The 12,321-nt window shown below is 33.9% G+C and overlaps 1 pseudogene; it reads left to right on the top strand.

Moving 5' to 3' along the window:
- Nucleotides 1-11,120: 11,120 nt before the first annotated feature.
- On the top strand, nt 11,121-12,029 carry LOC101573553 (annotated as a pseudogene).
- The last annotated feature ends 292 nt before the right edge of the window (nt 12,030-12,321 follow it).

Here is a 12,321-nt window from a genome sequence, read left to right as displayed (position 1 = left end):
AATAGTATTGCAAATCCAAAACAATTTTGTTTCAGAAATGCTTAGCTGAGTTAATTTCCAAAAGATCGATCATTGTAATTAATTACCTTAAGTAATATTGCTGTTTTTGTTTCACTAGCTCACAATAAAATGCTCCCAAGAGGCAGTTTCAAGGACCTGCAGTCTGAACTCTCTACTTCTCCAGCCATTGAGTCAGATCCCAATCTTATCTCTTCTCAGGCTTTCACAGTTGGGGATACTATTTGCTATCTCTAATAGCCTTAGAATCTAAGTAGAAGACAACTAGGGAATCTCTTATCACCTAGTGTTCACGAAATCATTCAATTTTGACCAATCGACAGGAAAATAGCTAAACTCTAAACAAACTGATGTATAAAAGTTACCTTTAATAGTTCCTGCAGGTAGACATGAAGTTACTGAACCCCAAATCATCTTTATATCTAAAAAGACTGCCCTTGTGTTATTTCACAGTATCAAAAAATCTATATTTTATGAAACACCACATTAATAATGTTCAAAAACTTCCAATGTTAAGTTTCTTATATTTTATAAAATTTATACCTATTTTACTTACTCATCAAAATAATATAACATATTTAATCTCATGTTTTGTAGTTCATTGTAAATATATATTATTTTATATATGTACCTTGTATCATCCAATATAGTCAATTCATTTATTAATTATATTCATTTGTTTGTATACAGTTTTCATATTACTTTCTCATATACATATATTCTCATATGTCATCCATATATATGTATATATGTGTACATATATATATATATATATAATGAAGTATGCAAGTCATAATAGTTTTACTTCACTTTCTTCAAACACACCCTTTTTGTTCTGTCTCTTATTAGAACACGGTTGGATGATCACTTCAATGTTTAGTATAAGTATTTATAGATATATTTGACTTTAATCTAAACTTAAAATACTTAGTTTGAATAATTTGGTAATATAATCCTTGACCTTTATCAATGAACGTTTCATCATGTTTGAGTGATATATCTTCTTAGGACATTCATGACAGTTAGATATTGTGAAAGAGAAAGACCGGAAGAGACAGAGAGAGAAACAGAGAGACAGAGAGAGAGAAAGATAAAAATTTTCCAAATCCTTTTTGTTCCTCTCATGCAATGGTTATGTTTTGGTTTCCTTTGTTTAGAGCTTCTGTTATTCTGTTTATGCACATTCCATGAAACTAAATACAATTACTGAAGTATTATTAAAAGAATAGTATTTAAGAAAAATAAAAAAATGTACTTACCATACAAAACTGACAACAATCACACACTAAACCTTAGAAAATACATCTTGAGGCCACGGTTCACTCCATACTTCAGGCTGAACTTGAACTCTCAGCGCTGAATGAGTTCTCTTGCTTCAGTTTCCAAAGTGCTGGGATTAAAGCTAAGCCCCCAGCCAGGTTTTAAATTTATGAGACTGTGTCAATCACAAAACTGCAAAATTTGAATCCATAATTCACAGACTGATAAACTGTGCTTTCAGTATTTATATGGGAAAAGCGTATTGTCCTGAATATATAAAGAACTTTTGCATAAAAACGAACACATTTTCCAGTCTGAAAGTCAATAAAAGGCTTTAACTGACATATGACTAAATATGATATTAAAATAGCCAATAAATACATGATAAGGTGGTGTAATTATTCATTACAGGAATGACTATCAAAGTAATTATAACATTTTAATACTCCATGGATTGTATTCTCTAGAAAGCTAATGCCAGGTAGGAAATATGTATTCTTATATAGTTATGACTGGATAATTAAAGGTGAGGAAACAGGATCTCTGGCCAAATTGCAATCCTGAAGATGTTCCTGGCAGCTGAAGGAGGAGCTCCAGGGCACACAGTATTGACAAAAGTCATCTGCATGAACCAGAAACAGCAAGCCATGTAGCAGTGTTCCTCTCAGTCTGGGCCTGGCCACTTCCAGAGAGGTACCTTGCTGTGAGACTAAGGCAGAGAACATGGGTAACCACTGCTTACTTTAATCCACCTACAATCCCTACAATTCATTTTCTTTTCATAGTTGTCTCAGAGATATGACTCCAAGTAAGCTATAACTATAAATCAAACACAATGACTAAAACTGAACTAATTTACATAATACAACATTGATAAGCATCTCAGTTACTTTTCTCCATGCTGGGACAAAATACCTGACACCCAAGATTAAAGAAGGGAAGGTTTTCTTAGCTCACAGTTAGTAGAAGTTGCAGTGCATACTTGCCTGGCTCCCAAGCAAAGTGGCCCATGGTAGAGGGCAGCCTATAATGGTAGTGGGAAACAGCAAAGAGCGAAGGGAGGAGCAGAACTGCTGCAGCTAGCCAGCCCCTCTCCCCTCCACAAACTGTATTCAGACCATCCACTCCAGGTGGATGTAGCACTCACACCCATAATCCTAGCATTGGGTTATGAATCACAAACTCCAGAAGCTGTCTCATGCCTGCATGAGGCTTTTGGGGGACAGCAAGTCACATACCATAACAAAAACATGAGGAACTCCCAGACCTTGTTGGATATATCACATACTGATATAAATATTTTGAAAAGATACTTGATGTGACATATAAATACTAATCGTATGCCTCATTTTATGTTCTAAATACATATTCCTGGGCACCAGTTTCCAAGAGAACTGTGAATATTTAACAAAAAATTGTACAAAGTATTATTTCATAATCATCTAATATTCTAAGCAATCTATATGTTTATCATTGATATATAAATCTGGGTGTGCTCATGTAATACAATATTGCAAAGCAAAAGCAAATAAAATAGTCTGCCTTACACAGAAACATGTTTCAATCTTAAAGTCAATAAACTGAGTAAAAATGTCTGCAATCAAAAGGTACATAATTTTTATAGTCCATAATTCAATCTGTATGAAATTCAAGAGAAAGTAAGCACTCAAGCTTTCAGAGCTAGGGACTCAATCACATTTTGTACCTGCTGTCATAAAATGATACAGGTTCTTTAGCAATAGCACCCATTTATCTGCATATTTTCTGAGCACATCTCCTCCTATATATCAGATGTATGTGAGCTCACTCAGTTAGAATCTGCCATCTTGCCACCCAGCACCCCTTGCATGACTAGAGTGTTCCATTCTTCAAAAGCTTGATTTGTAGTTATTTACTTTGGCAAATTGTATACTCTAAGGAGGATGCATCATGCCTATGGACCCTGTCACTCAAAGACTACAAGACCTTATTTTAAACATTTTCCCTATGCTATGTGAATTTTTATCAAACACACACACAGACACAGACACAGACAGACACACACACACACACGCACACACGCACGCACGCACGCACACACACACAATTAGGTAGCTATTATTATTGCCATTGTATATACAAGAAATTTAAAACATTGAAAAATGAACATCTTACAAAATAAAATACATGCTTCAAATAGTGAATCTTTTATTTTCTTCTAATTTTTAAGATCACTTTTCCTCTCTTGCTCTACTCAAGAATTAGGACATTATTTAATAGAAATTTTTCCAGTTTCATTTTATTTGCCATCCTCAAGTGCCTCATTTGTATTAGCTACTCAAATTTTACTAAACCTATTCAGTGAATAAAAGCCACTTTTAAAATCTTAATGGATAAAAAGCTGCTTACCTTCCCCCAAGACCTCACACTCAACACATGAATACCTGGTTAATGTATCCTTCTTATGACCTTCTTTGAAATTAATCATTTGAAACTCTATATCCTTTTCCTTAGTAATGCATTACCAATACAATTCTGTCAGAAATACTTAGTAAAACAAAAGAGCACTTATGAAGTGATATCTAGGAACTAATGATACAATGTTTAATGTGAAAGATAATTATAATTACATTCTATTATAGCATTGATTAGTGTGCTTCAATGAATTAACAGTATCATCATTCATTTGGGCTTATCATTATGAAAATATATTATACTTCTTTCTAGTGCCATATATTACTTTAATGTTTTTAAGCAAAAGGTGGAAGTTTACTAGTAGCTAAAATTGCATGCATCTAGTAAAAGTACTGAATTTTCAATGTACTTGTCCCAGTACATATTTATTCAATAATTTATTTTGTGTGTTCTGATTCATAATTAGATTCAAAATATTACCTAAAACCTAGTTAATCATACAGTCACTAATTTAAACTTGTAAAAGCCTTAAATTGCTTAAGATATTGAATAATTTACTTAAGGACTTTCCTCTTGTGCTCTGATATTGTAAATCCAAGCCAAAGTAAGCTCAAAATAGTCTCTCTCTCTCTCTCTCTCTCTCTCTCTCTCTCTCTATATATATATATATATATATATATATATATATATAGTGTTTTGTTTACAAATACTAATAGTATTTTATTTCCAAACAATTGCTAACATTTGAAAGGCTCACTTGCACTGCAAATAGACAAGCCACATAATTGTATTGTATTTTATTGCTTTGTGGACATTTTTAAGAAATTTAATTCATCATATGATTAAAAAGTTATCAATATGTAAACACTGAAAAGAGCACATACAAAAATCTCATTTTAAGTACAAAGTTAACATCTCCCATTTACTTCATAAATGACATGTAGCACAAGAAAAAAAACAAAAATGTATTTTATTAAATATCTTTGAGAAAGATGCTGCTATCCTAAACCTTTGAAATGTCAAATGTTACTTTGAATCTTTTAAGTATTCAACAAAATGACATGCATTGCTGAAGCCACATTCAGTTTGTTAGACTCTTCCTATTTACCTGTAATTTCATAACAATCATGAACCATAACAATCACAATATCTTTGTGAAGACTATCAGCTTAGCACTTGAGTAATTTGTACTTTATTGTTTATCATTAAGTATTGTGTCAGCATGTTTCAGAAATTATTTCTCCAATATGTACCGATGCCAGCTTTCTTTACTTTAATGAATTGAAATTGGTTTTGTATTAGAAGTTTGAAAGCACCTAATCATAAGTATACTTGAATTTTATATAATATGGTTGGTGTGATTGGAGTAACAAAAAAAATTCAGACACTTCATGTAATTATATTAATGTTTAGCAGCTGTAAATTAGAATAAGTATGACAGATGTGCTTATAAGATTTCAATTATTGTATGTCTGGGCCTTAAGTTAAGCTAATTTGATCTCCATTTTGTGAGATAGTTCATATGCTGTCAATATAAATTTCATGAATATAGGTAGTCCATTAGGAACATATTAAAAACTGCATTGAGATTATATTACTCCCTGTCCTTATCAATGCATTGTCCTTAACGTATTTCATTAAGAAAATCACTTCAACATTAGTCTTATGACACGTGAATTGGTTCAATTCAATGCAAGTAAACTATATTTCATACTTGTTAAAATCTGTGTGGAGATGAAAACTTAACTTAGTGGGAGATCACTTGTCTGGCATGGGTGGGGCCCTGTTTGATTCACTTCATCAGAGAAAAAGAGAAAAAAAAACTATGTGTGATTATTCTATTTGGTACCTGTCCTGGTACTTAATATTACAATTTTGTGTTGATATCAATTTTAGTAATTAAAGTGACTATGTGAAAATATGTATTGAGTAGATAAACTAAGATATTGTCATCCATTGTGGAAACTGAGTCATAGAAATTCTTTGAACAAAGGACAATTAAGTGGTCCTTAACTACTAAAAAATGTACAGATATCTTTTAATGGGTAGCCTTCTAGGAGAATAAAAATACCACAAATAATTTGCATTTCTTTAACGAGGGGATTATTTAATCTTAGGTAAATATGGGCAGATATTTCTGTGGGCAAATAAATACAATTTGGAGATGTACTTACATACTTAAGATCAAATTGTCAAAAATAAATCACTTTAGACATTATGAAAACAATTTATAGAAAACATTATAGGTAGTTATTTCCCCATATTGTAATCTACCTTCAGCAAGGCAAATCTTCCCCTATGTTTGGAAAATATTGATATAAATGTTCTTTGTCTCAATTTGATAAAAACCATATATGACAAACCAATAGCCAACACAACACACTAAATAAAAAAAAAAAAAGGAAGTGTTCACTATAAATTCAGGATCAAGACAGGGATGTCCACTCTCATCATTTCATGCAATATACTTTAGCCAGGGCCACTGAAAAGAGAAGGGAAGGGAAGGGACAGGAAGGCAAAGGAAGAGAAGGGGATGGGAGGGGAGGGGAGGGGAGGGGAGGGAAGAGAAGGGAAGGGAAGGGAGTGGAGCAGAAGAGAAGAGGAGAGGAGAGGAGAGGAGAGGAGAGGAGAGGAGAGGAGAGGAGAGGAGGGGAGGGGAGGAGAGGAGAGGAGAGGAGAGAAGAGGGGAGGGGAGAGGAGAGGAGAGAAGAGAAGAGAAGAGAAGAGAAGAGAAGAGAAGAGAAGAGAAGAGAAGAGAAGAGAAGAGAAGAGAAGGAATAATGATAAGAAGGGAAAAAATTAAATTATCATCATTTGTAAATGACATGATACACTACAAATAAGAACCCAAAACTCCACAAAAAGACTTCTAGATTTGAAAACCCATTTCAGTAGTACAGTTATAAAATAAAATTAAAAATCAATAACATTCTTGTACATAAATAACAAACTCACTGGGAGAGAACTTAGGGGAACAACACCTTTCAAAATAGCATCCAAATAAGTGAAATACCTAGATTCAATGTCATGAAGAAAGTAAAATATCTCTGCAATGAAAACTACAGCCATCTGAAAACTCAGACCAAAGAGAATATCAGAAAATGGGAAGAGAGCCTTTGTTCTTGTGTAGGAAGAACCAATATAGGGAAAAACGGCTAATTCTGCCAACGCTGTCACACAGATTTAATGCAGTCACAAACAAAATTCCAAACAGAATACTTCATAATTGTAAAACAATCTTAAAATTCATTTGGAACCAGAAGAGATCTAGAATTGCAAAGACATTTCTTGTTAACAAAGACAAAGCAGGTGGCATCAAATTCCGTGACTTGAAACTGTGCTATAAACTATTTTGATAAAAACAGCATGGTACTGGCAAAAAGAGATAGCAGACCCAAGGATCAATGGAAAAAAACAGGAAGATACAGAAAAAGCTCTAGACACACTTAGTCACTTTATCTCTTTGACAAAGGAGCCAAATATCTTCACTAGAAGAAAAATAGCCTCTTCAGTAAACAGTGCTTTTGAAAAAATTGGCTTTCCAAATTCTGAAGAATAAAACTAGACTCATATCCATCACCATGCACTGAACTAAATTTGAAATGATCAAAATTCTAAATATTGAAACATAAATACTAAATCTGATGAAAATAATATGGGTAGAACTTTTGCATGTATTGGTGTAGGAGAAAACTTTATGAGCACAACTCGAATTGCAAAGAAACAATCACAATCAATCAATAACTTGGATCTGGTCTTATTAAAAAGCTTTTGCACACCAATATAAACTACTGACAGAGAGAACAGTGAACCCAAAATTTTTCAGTTCTTTCTTTTATTTGCTCTTTATTTATTTTATTATAATTTTTAAAATAATTTTATTTTGAAGATAAAAACCAAAACAAGAAAAACAAAAGCAAATACAGAAACAGGATAACATGCAATACATACAAGGGCCAGTCAAGTAGTAGCTCACTGGATTAAAGCACCTGCAAGCAGATGCAAGGTCCTGGAGTTCAATCCCTGGGCCTGCTATGCCAGCTCTGCCACCAGCACATGCTGAGACAGCAATTGAAACTGGCATGGTGCTGCGCCCCTGTAATCCCAACACTTGAGAGGCTGTAAACAAGAGAATCATTGAGTCTGATCTAGAAGTAAGACCCTGAACACCCTGTGGACTCTTTCCTAAAATACAGAAAAAAAATATTGCAAATTTTCAAAACAAGAATAGCTGACTAACAATGAATGTTATATTATCTATTTTTATTGTTCAATCTGTTACTCAGATTAACAGATATAGTTATGCAAGGTGGGACATATGATTGAATATTACATCCTGCAGTACTCCCAAAATCATTCCTGGAGGCAAGTATTATACTGATATGAAAGCCAGAGAAAGATTCAAACAAAAAAGAGAACTAAGGCCAATCTCCCTCATGAACATAGATACAAAAATTCTCAATAAAATCCTAGCAAATAGAATACAACAAATCATCAATAAGATTATACACCATGACCAGGTAAGATTCATCCCAGCGATGCAAGGATGGTTCAACATTCTCATACCTAGAAATGTAATATACCATATCAATAAATCTAAATCCAAAAACCACATGATCATCACAATTGTTGTAGAAAAGGCTTTTGACAAAGCCCAACATCCACTCATGATCAAAGTCCTACAGAAAATTGAAATAGATGGTTTCTACCTCCATCTGATAAAAGCCATCTATGACATTCCAATGGCTATCATAATTCTAAATGGGGAAAAACTGAATTTTTTTATTTTCAGATAAGGTACAAGACAAATATGTCTTCTTTCACCACCACTCTTTTTCAATATAGTTCTGGAATCAATAATTATAGCCTTTAGACAAGGGAGAGAAATAAAAGGAATAAGAATGTACAGAGAAAAAGTTAAACTATCATTATTTTCAGATACATGATATTCTACTTAGAAGACCCAAAAAACTCCACCAAGAAGCTCCTAGAATTAATAAACAAATTCAGTGGCATAGCAGATTACGAAATCAATACCCAAAATCAATAGCATTCCTCAACACAGATAATGAAAACACTGAGAATAAAATTAGAGAAATGATCCTTTATGATAGCACCAAAAAACATGAAATATCTGGAAATTGATTTAATGAAAGAAGTCAAAGATCTATTAAAAGAAAATTATAGTACTCTGAAAAAATAAGGATTTCAAAGAGGATTTCAGAAAATGGAAAGATATTCCTTGCTCCTGGATAGGAAGACCCAATATTGTGAAAATGGCCGTACTCCCAAAATTGTTAAATAGATTTAATGCAATCCTTGTCAAAGTACCACCAGCATAGCTCTTTCTCAGAGAAAGGATTATAGAAAAAAGTACTAAAAAATAATCAGACCCCTCAAATGTAAAGACCCAATCCAAAAATGGACATCTGAAATGAATAGACATTTCTCACATGAAGAAGTAGAAACAGCAAATAAATATGAAAACAAACAATTCAATATCACTGGTACTTGGGCAATGAAATTAAGATAACACTGAGTTCCATCTCACTCCATAAAGAGTAGTTAGTATCTAAAATCAACCAATGGCAAATGATGGTGGGGCTCTTTGTGTGAGTGGAGATGATGCAACCACTGTAGAAATGGGTGTGAGGTTTTATCATAAAACTAAAAATAGATGTGGCATTGGATACAGCTTCTTGGATTATTTCCCCAAAAAAGAGCATCTTACCACAATGATTTATGTACAACTATATTTATATAGGCACAGATTGTAATAACAACATTTTGGAAATAGTGCAAATGTATCAAACAATGAATATACAAAGAATGTGTGGTTCTTTTATACAATTGAATGCTACTCAGCCAGAAAGAAGGATAATCTGGAGCCATTTCTTGGTAAATGCATTCAGTTTGAGAACATATTCTTCAATAAAATAACTTTGGCACTATCTGTAAATACCACATAGTTTGTCTGGTGTGAGAAACCAATAGGACCAAAATGTATACCAGAGATAGTGAAATAGGAAGGTAATATTCAAAAGGGCAGGGAAACAAGGTAGGAGTAGTGGAAAGGAGAGAAGGGAAAGGTAAAAAACATGAATAGATAGAAAAAATACAAACAATGCGTTTGTAAATAGGAGGGGGAGAGGAGTTGAAGGAGGTTGGTGAATGGGAAAAGAGAGTCATGGTATATCTTTGATAAGAACAACTTCCCTATGATGAATGTATCATTATCATTGTACCAATAAACTTAGTTAATCAAAAACAGAGTCAAAAATAGCTCTGAATTATTTTAAAAAATAAAATTTATAGTTTAAATCAGTAACACAAAAACTTGGGAAATGAATTATTGTATAATCAGTATATAATTATAGCATCAAAGTGATCAGAGACACATAATTAAAACAACACTGAGACACAAAAGTTAAGATTTAATGAAATGACAGTTATAATGTGGACTAAGATAAAGTACTGGAAGAGGTCGAAAGAAACTACTTCAAAAATGCAAATGAACAAAGAAGAATGAAGTGTTATATGAAAGCATTTAGTAAATACTAGATCCAAATACCTCACACACAGAAACTGTATTCTAATGTATTCACCACAAAGAAACTAAGATAATTCTTCACAACATCACTTATGAGAGTAAAAACCTGAGTGCAAAGTAGGTTTCATCAAGAAACGATAAGGACTCTGCATCTATGTACTGTTGATATTGATGCTGTGTGAGGAAAGATTGAGTTAAAGCTTCACAAAATTCTTGACAAAATATTGAGAGTAAATTTTATCAAAGAATTCAGCAATTAGAAAGAAAACAGGGCCAGATAGCTCAGCAAATCAAAGTACCTGTTGTTAGGCAGACGCAGGGTATAGGGGTTCAATACCCTGGTGTGCTATCCTGCCCTGTCCCAGGACTCGTTGAGATGGCAATTGAAACTGGGTCTGGTGGCACATGGCTGTAATCCCAGTGCTTGGGAGGCTGAAAATTGGAGGATTATTACTTGTCCTATCTGTGTTATGAGACCCTGTAGAACCTTACTAAAAAAAAGAAAGAAAACTAAATCATAAATCTTGAGTTAAGGACGCACATGTATAGAATCTTCCATAGTAAATATTAATGTGATAAAATAGTTAATATATTGCAATATTACTGCACATCCTACCCAAACAATCTTCCCACATCCAGGCTTCTCTCTGCCATTCACATATACTGTTTGATGAAACAGCCCTAAAGGGTCTAATATGTCAAAAGAAGAATGTTTGGAACCATGAATCAGTGTTATTTCCTTGTCAGAAACCTTGGATTATTTAACACTTTTTGCTCATGATATCTACCATAAACCTATTTCCATAGAATTTCTAACTTAGTATTCGTAAATCTATATATTCTTAAAGTATCTTAGTAACTCTGATAAGCAAACAAATTTAGATCACAAATATCAACAATGGAGGGGAGACCTTCAGTGTTAACCTGGTGGAGCGAGACAGACCCTTGGGTTGGAGATGTGTGTAACACACCAACTTACTGTGACCTATGAAAGTCTGCTGAGGATGTCTTCACTAAAGATATGATTTTGGCATGTTCAAAATAGGCCTGAAAACCAAGTCTTATAATGGTGTGGAGTTTTCTATTTCAGGTCATGCTTACATGGATACAGGGCAAGCATCAGGCAACCTAGAGACCAAATGTAAGGTCTATACTTATGGACTTAACTTCATTCAGAAGTGGAACACAGACAGTACTCTTGGGACATAAATCTCTTTGGAAAATAAGTTGACAGAAGGTTTGAAACTGAGTCTTGATACTATACTTGTACCAAACACAGGAAATAAGAGTGGGAAATTGAAGGTTTCCTATAAGAGAGATTGTTTCAGTCTTGCCAGTAATGTTGATATAGACTTTTCTGGACCAACTACCTATGGCTGGGCTGTGTTGGCTTTGGAAGGTTGGCTTGCTGGCTATCAGATGAGTTCTGACATGGCCAAATTCAAGCTGTCTCAGAGTCAGTTTGCTCTGGGTTACAAGGCTGCAGACATTCAGCTGCATACTCATGTGAATGATGGCTCTGAATTTGGAGGTTCTATACCAGAAAGTTAATGAAAAGATTGAAACAGCAATAAACCTCGCATGGACAGCTGGCAGCAACAACACCCACTTTGACACCATTGCTAAATATAAGCTGGATTGTAAAACTTTTCTATGCGCTAAAGTAAATAATGTTAGCCTTATTAGACTGGGTAATATGCAGACTCTTCGACCAGCAGTCAAATTGACCCAGTCTGCTTTAATCAATGGGAAGAACTTCAATGACAGAGGTCACAATGTTGGGTTGGGATTTGAACTGGAGACTTAATGTACTTTTAATTAAAACTTTAGATTTATTCCTGCAAGCGAAAAGAAATGAACACACTATGCTTTGACCTTAAAATTCTGTGAAAATTTAGAAGTGTGGGGACCGGGGAGATGGCTCAGTAGAATAAGTGCTTTCCTGGCAAGCCCAAGGGCCTGAGTTCTATCACCGGTAGTGTGAACTTTTTATTCTTCAGAGAAATGTAATCCTCCTCACACTGAATTGAAGAGATTGCAAGTCCAGTGGTTCTTGAAGGCAAACCTGGAAATTGTCATGTTTGTGAAACATCCGTTGG

The sequence above is a fragment of the Octodon degus genome, unplaced genomic scaffold (assembly GCF_000260255.1).
Source record: "Octodon degus isolate 3935 unplaced genomic scaffold, OctDeg1.0 scaffold00175, whole genome shotgun sequence".
NCBI classification, from domain to species: domain Eukaryota; kingdom Metazoa; phylum Chordata; class Mammalia; order Rodentia; family Octodontidae; genus Octodon; species Octodon degus.
This window is presented reverse-complemented; position numbering and strand designations above follow the sequence as displayed.